The sequence below is a fragment of the Halichoerus grypus genome, chromosome 3 (genome assembly GCF_964656455.1).
Source record: "Halichoerus grypus chromosome 3, mHalGry1.hap1.1, whole genome shotgun sequence".
NCBI classification, from domain to species: Eukaryota; Metazoa; Chordata; class Mammalia; order Carnivora; family Phocidae; genus Halichoerus; species Halichoerus grypus.
In genome coordinates this window covers 66398205-66413044 of record NC_135714.1, presented here as the reverse complement: position 1 = coordinate 66413044, position 14840 = coordinate 66398205, and the positions used below count along the sequence as shown (strand labels likewise).

The following is a 14840-nucleotide window of genomic DNA, read 5'->3' as shown; positions in this document are numbered from 1 at the left end:
AAGAAAGCTCATTTTATAGCTAGAATACTCTACCTTGATCATATATATTTTTCTTGGACCAATTTCCCTTTTCCCAATTCTTCCTAGGTGGAGGTGGCTAGAGAAGACTATAGATATAAGTACTCCTGGTATTTTGCTTGGGATGCAGACTGACTTAGGTTGAAATTTCTGTTTCCAGTTTTTGAAGGAACATAGTCCAATTATTTAAAGGCACTTACGCAAATATTTGACATAGGATGGAATAAAGGTATAAATATGCAGCAGCAGCTTTAGGCACTTTGTGTCCTTTTCCTCAAAAGCTTGATATTTATCCAATATGGTGAGTATACATTTCTTTTTTTTTTTTTTTTAAGTAGGCTCCACACCCAGCATGGAGCCCAACACAGGGCTTGAACTCAGAACCCTGAGATCAAGAGTCAGACACTTAAACTGACTGAGCCACCCGGGCACCCCATACTTCCTTTTCTTTTTGTTGCTCCCCTCCCCCCATGGGCTTCTGTCCCTCTTAATGAGCAAAATATAGACTTGGCAAAGCAATCAGAATGCCCGTAATTGGCAGAATTCTAATTCATGCCAAGGATTTGTAATCTTTGGAGTCTACTTTTCCCTTTATCACTGCTTAAAAGTTCTTTGTTAGGAGTGACAACTCTCCCCCTTTTCCTTTAAAGCTTACGTGCTGGGCGCCTGGGTGGCTCAGTTGGTTAAGCGACTGCCTTCGGCTCAGGTCATGATCCTGCAATCCCAGGATCGAGTCCCGCGTCGGGCTCCCTGCTCAGCAGGGAGTCTGCTTCTCCCTCTGACCCTCCCCCCTCTCATGCTCTCTCTCTCTATCTCATTCTCTCTCTCAAATAAATAAATAAAATCTTTAAAAAAAAAAAAAAAGCTTACGTGCTTCTGATGATTGGAAACCTTGTTAAATAACAAAGCATTACATATAAAACAAGATATAACCAGTTTTGGAATGTATTAAGCTATAGTTATCCTTTCCATGTCAAGCTTAATGTTGAGAATACATTTCTAAGTTAGCATAAGGTAATCTATGCAAGGTAGATAAATAATACACTTGAAATTATCTTTGGTATGAGTTTTTTTTCCAATCATAGTAAAATTGGAGGTCTTAATCTGTTTATGAGAATTAAAATTTATAGAAATGTGTATTATGTGTTCTTTAAAAAGGGCTAAACCATGGAAACCTTATGATTACAGCTTAAGTTGAAAATAGGAAAAAAATATAAATGTCCAATGATTAAACTTTTTCCACTGCTGTTCACATCATGATTTGTTGTGATTAATGTATGTGGATGAGGACATAATGGAAAAAGAAAATCATAGTGGGAGAAAAAAAGTATAGATAAGACTATAGTTTCTGTATGTTGATTTACTTATTAATGTTTTCCCTTTTAGGAATGAAATTGAGGGTTTTTCATAAAGAACATCATTTTGTCAGATTTATCTGATAAAAAATGTGAACGTTTATATAGTAAGGTAAGAGGTTTATTAATTTGTTAATTTTGACGAACAGAAAATCAGGTATCAGCAAACAATATGTGAGCATACTGTGGGTATCATACTCGAATTTTTTCCCCTTATTTCACCTTTGAAAGGTAATATAATTTTCTAAATCAATAGATTTGATTCAGGATTGGCAATTGGGTGGCTGGGGTCAGGACTTTTAACTTTGATGATCATCTTTTCTCAAAAACAATAATGTAATTCATCCCCTGAAATTCTTAGAGATCATATATTCCAGGGTTTAAATTTGCTGAACTTTTGGATGTTCTATAAATGACTCTTTGATATGCCAATGAATGACCATCCTGTAACTTAAGCTTTATTCAAGAACAGTAGATAAGTAGGTAGTCAAAAGCTGGAAATCTCAAATCTAATACCAGATTAATCTGTCGGTATGCATGTTGTCTTGGGGTGTTTCAAATCTGAGGAATATAAAGGAGAAAAATTTTTGCAAATACTCAAAATTGATTCACACACATTCTCTGTTTCATAAATTTCTACAAACAAAAGTTGATGTAAACTTTGCTTATATACCTTAATGCAAAGATGTACAAAATAAGTGCATTCAAAAACAAAACTAAAACATTAATGGGATGGATGCTATTGTTACAGAAGCAAACATAGTGCTTGCTGGCTGGTACGGAGTAAGTTGTAAACACATACAGTCTTGTGCCTTGTGATGACTGTGAAGCTTAACAGCCTGGACAACAGTAGATTTGTCCAGAACTTTACTTCTTTGCAGATCTCAAGATTACTGAAATGAGGGGAGGGGGCCTAAATTCTCAAAAGGATGTCTTTGCACTGTCTGCAAATCCTAATATGAAGAATTATGTATTACTTTGTCTCCAAACATTTTTCCAGCTCCAATGAGTAATTCAGTCTGGAACTAACAGTCCTTTGAGAAAACCTTCGGTTTTTATTTTGATCTACAGTTATGTTTGACTAGTAGTTAAACTGGGTTAAAAGTTGACTTATTTTGTGAACTAATACAGGTTTTTCTTTTTAGATACAGGTAGTCCTTACTTTGCATCATTCCAATATATGTGAAGATCAGTTTTCACAGTTTAGTTAAATAACACCAATTCCCCTACAACATGGTTGAAATTTCAGTTACCACGATAGTAACCAAATTGTTTCATAAGCTTTGCTGGTAGCTCTTTATTCCACAAATGATTATGCATATAAAAGATTGTCAGTAACCACTTATATCACTTGTTTCAAAAGTCTGTTGGTGATTGATCACTGAACATCTATTCACACACAGAGTAAAGCATGTAGTTGTGTTGCCTACTTGTTTTCCAGTGATAAACCCCCGACATTTTACAAAAATGGATAATCAAGAGGGAATTGGTCAACAAAGATGACAGGGCAGCAAAGAAACAAAAAGTGGTAACACTGGAAGTGAAATTGGACGTCATTAGAAGATTTGAAAATGGTGACAGCATAGTGAAGACAAGATGAGACCTAGGCTGACATGAACGTATAGTATGAACCATCTTTTAAAAGTTCAGTGAAACTTTTAGGTAAAGTTGCTTCAACATTTTTAGTTTAAATTGTACTAGGAACAGAAAGCCGTGTATGGTTGAAATGGAATGTTTACTTCTACTTGGGACTGAGGACTCTAATAAAAAACAAATCCCAATCAGTTTGGCTAGCATTCAAGCCATAGTGTTGAGGTTAGCTGCTGCACTGAAGGAAAATGCTTAACTACAAGGAGACTGAAAAAGAACATTTTACTGCTAATAAAGGCTGGTTTCGTCGTTGGCAAAGTCAGCATGAATTGATTAATTTTCCACTATCTGGTGAAGCTGCAAGCTCAGATAAGGATGCTACTGTGAAATTTGCACATTATTCCAAGAATCACAGGCAGTCCTTGCTTTGCACATTAGAAGACTACTGTGTAAAAACATCACAGGGTTTGGCTGTAATGTAAATGGAGTTCTAGAAGATACAGATGACTGTGGGAATGTTAACACTGCTGCCATTCAAGAAGTAGTTCTAGATATACAGCCAGGAGAATTTAGTGAAGGTGAACATAGTTATAAAGGAGGAAAGCAGTTGTGTGTTGTAAAGGATGAATACGTTTCAGAGGAAGTGATGCAGGTGAAAAACCACATTAAAGGAATTCTCAGATATTTCATGACATTGAATGCGTAAAGAATAAAATTTTAGAAGCAGATCCAAACTCAGGAGTATGACAATTTGCCAAGGTGAAGAAAAGATTCTTGCTCCATATTGTAAATTATATGAGAGAGCAAGCACTATTCAAACTACTGTTGAGACTTTTCTGTAAATAAAACGCTATAATTTTCAATGTTTGTTTTAAATATTTTTTATATTTATAACCAACATCAAGAGAGTTTTACAGATTTTAAGGTTACAGAACAAGATTGTTAATCCCATAGATTAAGATTGCAGTTTCAGCTTGCATAGTCCAACTCCCTGCATTTAAAACAAGCTAGGAACTCTCTATATTTAACCAGATATAAATAGGTTAAGTCTAGAAACAAATACACTTTACCTTTATGATCACCAGTTATAATTGACATTTTTAAAAATATATTTATTTATTAGAGCAGGAGTGTGCACACAAGCAGGGGGAGCAGCAGGCAGAGGGAGCGGGCTCTCTGCTGAGCAAGGAGCCAGATACGGGACTTGATCCCAGGACCCTGGGATCATGACCTGAACAGAAGGCAGATGCTTAACCAACTGAGCCACCCAGGCATCCCTATAATTGACATTTTGCATACTGCCTTTGTATGCTATTATGTCAAGGCTTTTAAATAAATTTACAATACTGTATGTCTCATACTTTGATTTTGAGTATTAATCCATCTGTAGGTAAAATCCTCTCTAAAAGAGTAGGGATTGGCAAACTGGTAAAGGGCCATACAGTAAATACTTGAGGCTTTGCAGACTATTATGGTCTCTGTAGCAACTACTCAACTTTGCCCAAGTAGCACAAAAACCGCCATTGACAATACATAAACCACTGAAAGTGGCTATGTTCCAGTCATGAGACTTACTTCATGAAATACCTTTTTTTACCTCACGGCCTACAAAAGCGGGTGAGGAGCAGGGAGCTTTGTAGTTTGACTTAATGCAATAGGAACATGTACATTAAATGATACCAAAGAATGTAACCACTGCTTGAATCATTGAGTTTTGGTGAAGTTGTTCGAATGAACGCTTTCTCCATACCACTGTACATTTCCAGGTAGTAGGAGGTCTGGGGTAGTAAGGACTTGGATGTTTCCTCTTGACTCAAATGATAGGCCCACTTTTAAGTCGGATTTTTTATTGGCACCTTTAGGTAAAAGCTGTAGGTAGAAATGGCTTTTTAGAACACTAGAAGTTAGCTACTGTAACCTAAGAAATCCGTTTAATCTATTTCTGTCCTAGAAAAATAAACTCGGCTTTCCAAATTAAAAGGGTGTTCAAAAGTGCAAAAATCCTACTCTCTAGTACTTAGAAGTGAAGGCGCTTTAGAGAAGGCCTGAGGAGATAATGTTGATCAGTGTAATGGAAAGAGAACTGCTCTAGTAGGAGATCTGGGTTTGGTCCAGGTTCTGATCATTAGTAATACTAAGTGCTTTTCCTCTGGTTTTACTTTCTATGCTGCAGAACAACTCCTAAACTAAAAACGATATCCAGGCAATATATTAACTAGATGCCAGGATGGGTCTGGCGGAGCTAGTAAAGTTCCAGTGACCAAGGGCAAACCTTAGTAGATCTCAAGTAGTACCATACGATGGTAACTGGACTACTTGACTCCACTATTCCCCTTTGGAGTAACAAAGTAAATATGTCCATAACAGACTTCATTTTTTTTAGTTTTATTTATTCATTTAAGAGAGCACAAGCAGAGGAAGAAGCGGACCCCGCTGAGCTTGGAGCCCAATATAGGGCTCGATCCCAGGGATCATGACCTGAACCAAAGGCAGACGGGCTTAACCCACTGAGTCACCCAGGCGTCCCCACAACAGACTCTGACCAGACCATTTGGTGTTTTTTTTTTTTTAATTTTATTTATTTGAGAGAGAGAATGAGCTAGAGCACAAGGAGGGGGGAGCGGGAGAGGGAGAAGCAGACTCCCCGCTGAGCAGGGGAGCCCGACGCGGGACTCGATCCCGGGACTCCAGGATCATGACCTGAGCTGAAGGAAGTCGCTTAACCAACTGAGCCACCCAGGCGCCCCCAGACCATTTGGTTTTTAAAGAAGTTCTCAAAACGCAATACCCTGAACCAACTGTGCAATTTAAAAAACCCAATCACAAATTAGTTCCTGCAATTAGGGCCCTACAGCCCGTTTTCACGTGATTTGTCCGGTGTTGGCGGTGTTGCCCACGCCTCAGGACTAACGCTACGTGGCGTTCCTGCGGGCCTCGGCCGTTCTTCGAGCAGACAGTTACACCCAGCAGGACTTTTCTTTTTCGAGTGCCCGAGTCATCGCACCCTCGCCCTGCACGCCGCCCTTCAGAACGGGTCGCCAGCCCCACAGGCGCGCAGGTCCCCGCCGGCCTCACCGCGGGCCCAGCGCCCGGGACTCCACCTGCCATCGCTCCCGGAAGTGCCGTGACGGGCAGCGCGCCGGAGTGGGCCGGGCGAGGCGTCGCTCCCGGAAGCGTCGGCCAGCCGGCTGGGAGGGGCTGCGGCTGCCACGTTGGAGCGGAGCGTGGAGGTGGCCCTGGGGCTGGAGGAGGGGCGGCGGCGAATGCTGGGAGCGTCCGACGGGCGTCGCGCTAACACAGGAACCGGTCGCTGAGGGTCCCCGCCAGGTGTGTCTGCCTCTCCCCCACCACCCCCCGTCTTCTTCGCCGGCCTTCGGGCCTTGAGGTAGGAGCACAGGCGAAAGCTGGGACCGCGGCATCTGTCTCCGCCGGTCCCCGTCAGCCTGCGGCCCGGTCTGTGGTGGCGGCGCGCCCCTGGTCTTCGTTTCGGGCCCGTCGGGCCAACGCCTGGCGTCACGGCTGCTTCGGGAATCGCGTCGATCCACATCCGCCAACGTTTCCACTGCTGAGCAGGAGCTCCCCTGAGGCTTGCGACAGGGTGTCGTTCCAGGGCCGGTAACTGGGGTCTGAGGTTAGAAGACCCTCACACCCTTGGGCACAAAGAGGTGCGGGCCCGAAGGGCGAGGGAAGGAAGCAGACCTCAGGATCACTTTGGTTGACTTTAGTTTGGTGATGACTTTTTGTTTGATTTTGAACTGTTGCCAGGTTTAAAGGTTCATAGGTTTTTAACTGAAGGTTAGTGTCATTGAAACGGGATTGGATTATTTCAAGGGTAGTCGCCAATCTCAGCCTGTACCTCGAAGGAAATCACATTAAGTTGTATGTTTTTGCTAATAAGTTATTCTAATGAGAGATTAAATAACAGGGTAGTTGTAAAACGAATCAAACTATTGCATGGGCTTGTGGGCATTATGAACTTCTTTGTGAGCTCAAGCAACTAATTTTATGTAGGTCTTTCTGAAGTTGCAGTGATGGTCTGTGATAAATCCTTTCTCCAAAACTGTCTTTTCTAACTATAGAATACTGAAATTTGACTGTCTTTGTAGCCACTTGTAACTGTATTCAATCGATAATTAGAGCCTCGCTCTTCCATCATACCGGCCCATGTTTTCTGTACATACTGACTGTACTGGGGTTGGCTAAAGTTCACTCACCGTTTTTTAGTGGTTCTTCTGTGCTCTTTGTTTCTTACTGTCTCTTAAACAGCTCTGGGAAAGGTTTGTAGGTTCTAAGAACTTTTGAATAACTTGAAGTGTTTTTGTAGTTGTGAATTTGTTACACATATCCGAAGTTATTTGGGAAATGTGAGATTGGAATGGATTTAGAATTATACTGCTTAATTTTATATAAGCAGGTTCTTTTTGAAACTAATAACATAAGGAGAAAAAGAAATTTGTAACTGTAAAGAGCAGTGATTCTTAACTGGAATTCCACTCCCTTTTCAGGATCTGATGAAAGCATTGGATCACCTTCCTAGAAAAATGCACACACACACACACACACGCACACACAGAATTTTCTATATCATTTCATGAGGTTTACAGATCCTAAGTTAAAAATTCTTGTCAGGTGATATTATTAAATTGATTTTTACAGTGTTTTAGGAAATGTCATTCTTAGGTTAATTTCAGCTCAAAAAGTTTTATTTATTAGATTCTAGATAAGTATGACAGCATTTAGTTCAGCACACAATTAGTTCTTTGATTTGGTTTTGGTTGAATGAGATGAGCCTAGAACATTGATAACACTAAATAAATCCTCTAGAACAAATGTGCCCATCCATAATAAGATATTTGCCCACACAAGATGGATTTTTACCAAACACAGTGCCAGCTAGAGATTGTTTGAGAGTAAGAGTTTCCAATCCTATTAACGCTTCCACTTTTTACTTTCTGACATATGAGTCATCTCTATATGTAGCAGTGTAAGTTTGGTATTTTTTAGACAGTAGTACTGTTGGGTTTTAGTACTGCTTTATAGAATTAGCAATTAGAAAATGAGCAGAAAGACAAAAAAGCTTCCACTTAAATGCATGCATTTAACTACATGCATGTTGTGGGGAGAAACTTGGATGAAAAAATGAGTTATAGCCTGGAACATAAATTTTATTCAATAGATGTATTCTTTTTTAAAAATTTTATTTATTTATTAAGGAGAGATAGAGAGTGCGCACGCGTGCGCAGCGGGAGAGGGGCAGAGAGAGAGAGAGAGAATCCCAAGGAGACTCCCGCTCAGCATGGAGCCTGATTCAGGGCCTCATCTCAAGAGATTAAGACCTGAGCCAAAACCAAGAGTCAGACGCTCAACTGACTAGCCACCCAGGTGTCCCTTCAGTAGATGTATTCTTGAAGATTCATTGGGATAAACATTTTAAATTGTGACTTTTGCAATAGCTGACATTTACAAGCATGTATTTACTGTGTGCCAGGCACTGTTCTAAGCTCTCTGTGTAATGCCTCATTTAATTCTCAGAACCCTTCTTTTTTTTTTTTTCTTAAGATTTTATTTATTTATTTGAGAGAGAATGAGAGCTGGAGAGAGAGTGATAGAGCATGAGCACACACAGGGGGAGGAAGAAGTAGGCTCACCACTGAGCCTGGAGCCCGACTTGGGACTTGATCCCAAGACCCTGGGATCATGACCTGAGCCAAAAGTGGACACTCAACCGACTGAGCCACCCAAGCGCTCCTCACAGCAGCCCTTCTTATATATACTTCCATTATACTTATTTTACCAAGTGGGTAGCCAAGACACACATAGAGCATGTGAGAGCTAGGATAAGGTGGGGCTGGAATTTAAACTGAGGGTATGGCTCCAGATACCCTATCCTAAATTGCTGTGCCATCAATATTGTCTTGTAGATGACATATGTGAATAAGCCACTGTCCTCACAATTTTCTTTTTGTATTATCAGAATGATTTTGTTCTGTGTAAAATAGTCTTGAATGAAATAAGTCCGCATAGTGTGAATTCTAATCACATATGATATTGAAAAAAAATTGCACAAAGCTTTTAAAGCATGTCTCACTTGGGAAGTACACATGGTTTAATCTAAGCATTCTTCAGATTTTCAAGAAAATTAGTTACAACTAAATGATCATTTCTAAGAGAAGGAAATATGCAGGCAGTTATTTCCATAGTATTCTTAGTGTTTTGAGAATGATTGCAATGGATAAGATTATGGTACTCTTCTTTAATTAGATTCAGACCACATAAGGTAGTTCCAGGCCATTGTTGTAGTGATTTAAAAAAAAAAAAACTATTGAAACCTTGTGTTCAGTACAAGTTAATAAGTGCAACTACATCTAGTGGAACATTGAGTACTACTGACAAGAAATAGACGTTTATAAATGTTTGAATTCCCACTTAACTCTTTTATGTAGTTGTGAATTTGTTTCTTTCTCTTTCAGTAAATGTTACACATTAACTAAGTGTTCATGAATTAGGTAACCCTTGTTGTACCTTTGCTCTTAGACGTACTGTAGTTTTATTCAGTTGGGTTTTTTAAATATATATAGCTGTTTTGTTTTCACTTTTAGAAATTATTCTAAAGCATCTTCTAAAACCTCTTTTTCCTCTAACGATACCTTCTCCTGTTTTTTAAGTAAGAAAAGTTAAAGTTATTAAAGTTATTTTTTCCTTTAAACACTTAAGAATTTAAAAATGAAATGTTTTACCTGAAAGTAATCTTTCTAGCTTATCAATCTTTTTGTATTTCCCTAAATATAAACATTCAAAATCAAACAAAGCAAAATTTTTTATGTACTCACCCTGTATTAAGCAATTTTGATTCCAAAAAGGGTAAAAGTTGTAATATTTGATTGAAAAAAGACATTATTTGTCTAGTTAATGAGATAAGATGACATATAAAACATTTAGTTAAAAAGGCAATGGAAAAATATGTAACAGTATGTGCTAATAGAATGTTACAAAGTTTTGTTAAGATAGAATAAGACGCTTTATTATAAAATGCTTAAAGTGGTACAGTTAAGAGAGGTTAAGAGATTATATCATTGTGGATTGGATCATTAGGGTACTTCGCACGAAGGAGCTGGGACTTGAACTTACTATTAAAAACAATTGGCTGAGAGGAAGACAGCATTTCATTTATAGAAAATAGGCTTCTTTTTCACTTCTTAGAAAATTGAGATTTTTCCTTTTTTCAGAATAGTCCTAGGAAACTAGATGTGTAGTTTTCTTGATTAATCTCATGATTATGATAATTTTAAAAAGTAGTTAGCTTATTAAAACCCATACTTACCTATGTGCTAGGCATTGTGTTTGGCCCTATGTAAAATACGTTATTTCATTAAAACTTCACAACATCCCATGAGGTAGTCAGTCTTATCCTCATTTTACAGATGGGGCTCTTGGAGGTTAAACAGTGTGTTCAAGGTATCATAAGTAGCAGAGCCAATATTCAGATCGAGCATTGACTCCAGAGGCCCTGCTGCTTTTAACCACATGATTCAACCTCCTTAATCCACTTTTGCCTAACCTAGCAGTTTCTAAAATATGCTTCTTCTTCTCTCTCTCTTTTTTTTAAAGATTTTATTTATTTATTTGAGAGATAGAGCAGGAGGAGGGGCAGAGGGAGAGGGAGAAGCAGACTCTCTGTGGGCAAGGCTCCATCCCAGGGCCCTGGGATCACAACCTGAGCCAAAAGCAGACTATTAACTAACTCAACCACCCAGGCACCCCCATTAAGAAATGTCCTCATGCATCCTAGTTGCTTTGTCATTATTTCTTCTAAATGGTGGTATGTCTTCTATGATTAAAATTGAATACCTGAATTTGTTGGGGTAACAAGTAAGAGTGTGGACTCTGGAAGTAAACTTCAGAGTTCAAATCTTGGCTCTACCCCTTGCCAGCACATACAAATTATTTAATCTTTCTGTGCCTTCATTTTTATTATCTGTAAAATGCTCTTCAAGTATAAACAATTTGAACGTGTAAGGCATAGGGTGTATTGTTAGTCTAAGGCCCTCTTAAGGAAACTATTGGAGCATGAACTTCATCTCTAGAGATGAGTAAGAAAGCTGGCAAAAAGTACTTTTGGAGAGCATTAAATATATTTAACTATAGACCTGAGACTAAAATGAAAGTGGGAATAAGGAAGAAAGAATAAAATGTGTATGTTAAATATCTGATAATGTAGGAATTGGTTGTAAAACTTTAGAAAATTAAGAGAAGTGGGAAGTAGGAAAAAATTGGAGGTAAAATAAGTTTATGGATCGCTTCATCTGTAATGGCTGGGAGTCAAAGGACGTCCTTTAAAGCTGACAAATCAGTTGGTAGAAGTATAAACATATTCAACAGTACAAAGGTAAACACTGAGAAAGATAATACTATTGACTATAACTGTGTAGTACAAGAAGGGCAGTAAGATTATGTACACTAATTTCATTAGTGCTTATAGTAATTACTGTGAAAGAAATAAAGAATTAATAGTACTCAATGAAATTATTTTAAATTATAAAGATAGAACCAGAAATACATATTAGAAGAAAAATACAAGTCATCCTAATTATCAGAAAAATTACAAATACACAAATAGGGACAACAGGGAAAGTTTTTCTTTAATTATAAAACCAAACTAAATAGCAAAGTAATATAGAAGTAAGAGCAACCATATCTGTCAAATCAGGAGAAAATTTTATATCAGTAAATTTTATATGGCCTTATTAGCTAACCTATTTAAAAATTTTCAAATTGGATCACCAGGCAAAAATCTGATTTTATTTATTTATTTATTTATTTATTTATTCTGCTGTATTTAAGGCAGCCAGTGAAAACAAAGTGGTTCAGAAGTTGAAACAAGGGCAAAAACATATACATAAAGGCACATAAAAAGTAAGCTAGGGTATTGGTCTTAATATGAGACAAAATGAAATTCAGGCCCAAAGCCTTACTTAAGATGAAGAAGAATACAAAGTTAAAATGTGTATTTGACAGTAAACATTTAACATTATGAATATCTGTCAACCAAGTAACTATATTAAATACAAAGTAACTTTCATAAAGCAACTTTCAGGAGGTACCAGGAAAAATAGACATAAATGCATTAGTAGTAAGTGACTTTTGATTCAGTATCCTTGGTCCAGGGAAGATTAAATGGAAAAACAGTAAGACTGTAGATGACCAAACAATTTAGTCAATAGGGTAGATTTGATTAATATATATTGAACTTGACCTTGAAAACAGTGTACCCCTTCTTTTTAGATCTCATTTACAGAGACTTCTCTATAGTCCCCAAAGAAAACTTCAATACATTTTAGAAAGGAGAAACAGTATAGAAAAATCCCAATGCACTTGCATATTAAGTTTAAACAACTCTTGGATCAATGGAGAATACGAATGAAAATTGTAGAATATATGGATGACCGTAGTGATGAGAACACTAGAAATATATGGAATCTAGCTAAAGCCGTGCTCAGAGGAAATTCAAAGCTTTAAATACTTATACCAATAAATAATAAAAATGAGTGGGTTAAGCAGTTAACTCAAAAAGTTAGAAAAAGATCTAAGTAAATGAAAAGAAGGTAGAAGAAAGGAATTAATAAAAGTAAAAGGAATTAATGAATTAGAAAACAAAGCAGAACTAATTGGCTGTTTGAAAATAGACAAATCGCTAGTTAAGCTAATCAATTATTAAAGAGGAGGGTGGGGGAAACAAAAATATATGTAATAAATAAAGACTAATAATCATAAATAGCAAAAATTTAAAGATTCCTGAGTGTTGGTTGTTCAAGTCTTAAAAAATGAGAAAATCTGTAAAAAAAAATTGAAGGATTATCATAGGAAAATATAATTTACAAAAAATGACCTTGAATAAAGAAAATTCAAATAGATCAATTTCAATAGAAGAAATAGAGAAAATTAGCAGAGGAGCAACTCCTCCCCAAAAAGCATCTGGCCCAGATGTTTCATGAGAGAATTCTGCTAAATCTTTGAAGAACGAATAATTTCAGTTCTACTGTTGAAACTGTTTCAGGGCATAGAAAAAGATGGAAAACTTCTACATTTGGGGGGCGCCTTGGTGGCTCATCAAGCCCCGTATCGGGCTCCCTGCTCAGTGGGGGGGAGTCTGCTTCTCCCTCTGCCTCTCCCCTCCTCTCGTGCTCTCTCTTAAATGAATAAAGTCTAAAAAAAAAAAAAAAAAACTTCTGCATTTTTTATGAAGCAAGTATAATATTGATATCAAAACCTGATGAAGATTGCATAAAAGAAGAAAAGTATAGATGCAGTCTTACAACTCCAGAAGCAAAACTCTGTTAAACAAATGGAATCTAGCAGCACATTAGCAGAATAATACATCATGAGAAGTTTATTCAGGGTAGAAAAAGATGGTCCATATTAGGAAATCTATTAGTATAATCTATTTTATTGATAAACCTAAGAAGAAGAATCTGTGGTCATCTGATTACCTCATGAAAAGCATTTGACAAAATTCAAAACCCAGTATAAATAGCATTCAATAAAACAGTAATTGATGACTAATTTCCTTACATTATATACATTTATATATGTGCATATGTATGTGTATTTCAAAACCTAAAGTCATGTCCCATGGTGATATAATAGGCTTTCCCACTAAAGAAAGGAACAAGACAAGAAATTAAACTGTTATCACTACTGCTTAATATGGTAGTACAAATACTATTAGCCTTTGTATAACAATACCAGGAAGACAGTCTATGTAATGGGTGTGGGGTGGGGGTGAGCCACATTTACAAACAAACCAAAGATAAAATACTTAGGAATAAACAAACCCAAATGTCAAAAAATTTAAAATAATACTGAAAGATAAAAAAGGCTTAAAAGACAACATGTTCTCATTGGAAAGATTGAACATTATGTCAGTTTCTCCATAAATTAATACAGTAATTTGATGCACATTCAATAAAAATATTAACATTCTCTTTTTTCTGGAATTAGACAAAAACTATTCTAAAGTTTATGTAATAAAATAAACAGTGATAGCAAGGAAAATAGTATGGGAGAGAAGCAATGGATAAGGGTTATGGGAATCATACTCCTAAAAAGCCTAAGTATTTAAAACAGTAGAGTGCTTGGGGCTCCTGGCTGGCTACTGATCTCAAGGTTGTGCTCACTTCGGCAGCACATATACTAAAATTGGAATGATCTCAGGGTCGTGAGTTCAAGCCCCACATTTGGTATAAAGATTGCTTAAATAAATAAACTTTAAAAAGTGGAATGTCTAGCATGTAAATAAATAAATGGACATAAGGAATGGAAATCCAGAAATATACCTAAATATGTACAGGAATGTAGATCCTAACCTACATCCTAATACCTACAGGAATATAAACATAGGGGCGGCTGGGTGACTCAGTTGGTTAAGCAACTGCCTTCGGCTCAGGTCATGATCCTGGAGTCCTGGGATCGAGTCCTGTGTTGGGCTCCCTGCTCAGCAGGGAGTCTGCTTCTCCCTCTGACCCTCCCCCTCTCGTGCTCTCTCTCTCTCATTCTCTCTCAAATGAATAAATAAAATCTTAAAAAAAGGAATATAAACATAAATAGTAAATCCAGAAATAAACCTAAATATAGGAACTTAGTACATGGTAAAAGTGATATCGTAAAATTGTAGGAAAAAGACTTTTCAATAAATGATTTCATTGTAATAAGAAAGAAAAAACTATGAACATACATTGTATACCAGTATCGTATTCCAGGTCCTGAGTCAAAATTTAAATGAAAAGAAAAAGCCACAAGTGAATTTGCATAGAAGAAAAATATGGGTGAATTTCTTCATAATCTTGGCATGCAGAAGGTCTTTCTACCTAATCAAAATTC

General features: G+C 37.3%; 1 protein-coding gene across 37 annotated transcripts in view; it reads left to right on the top strand.

The window, feature by feature from the left end:
• Positions 1–14840, top strand: part of SEC31A (SEC31 homolog A, COPII component) — an 84703-nt gene that overhangs the window by 5268 nt on the left and 64595 nt on the right. For 33 of the 37 annotated variants that reach the window (XM_036074373.2, XM_078068839.1, XM_036074370.2 and 30 more), the window contains 2 exons: positions 88–319; positions 1405–1485. The gene's annotated coding sequence lies outside the window, so the exon portion shown is untranslated. Of the gene's footprint in view, positions 1–87; positions 320–1404; positions 1486–6134; positions 6291–6610; positions 6629–14840 lie in introns of those variants that run through there. The other 4 variants (XM_036074372.2, XM_036074378.2, XM_036074379.2 and 1 more) reach the window with 4 other exon arrangements.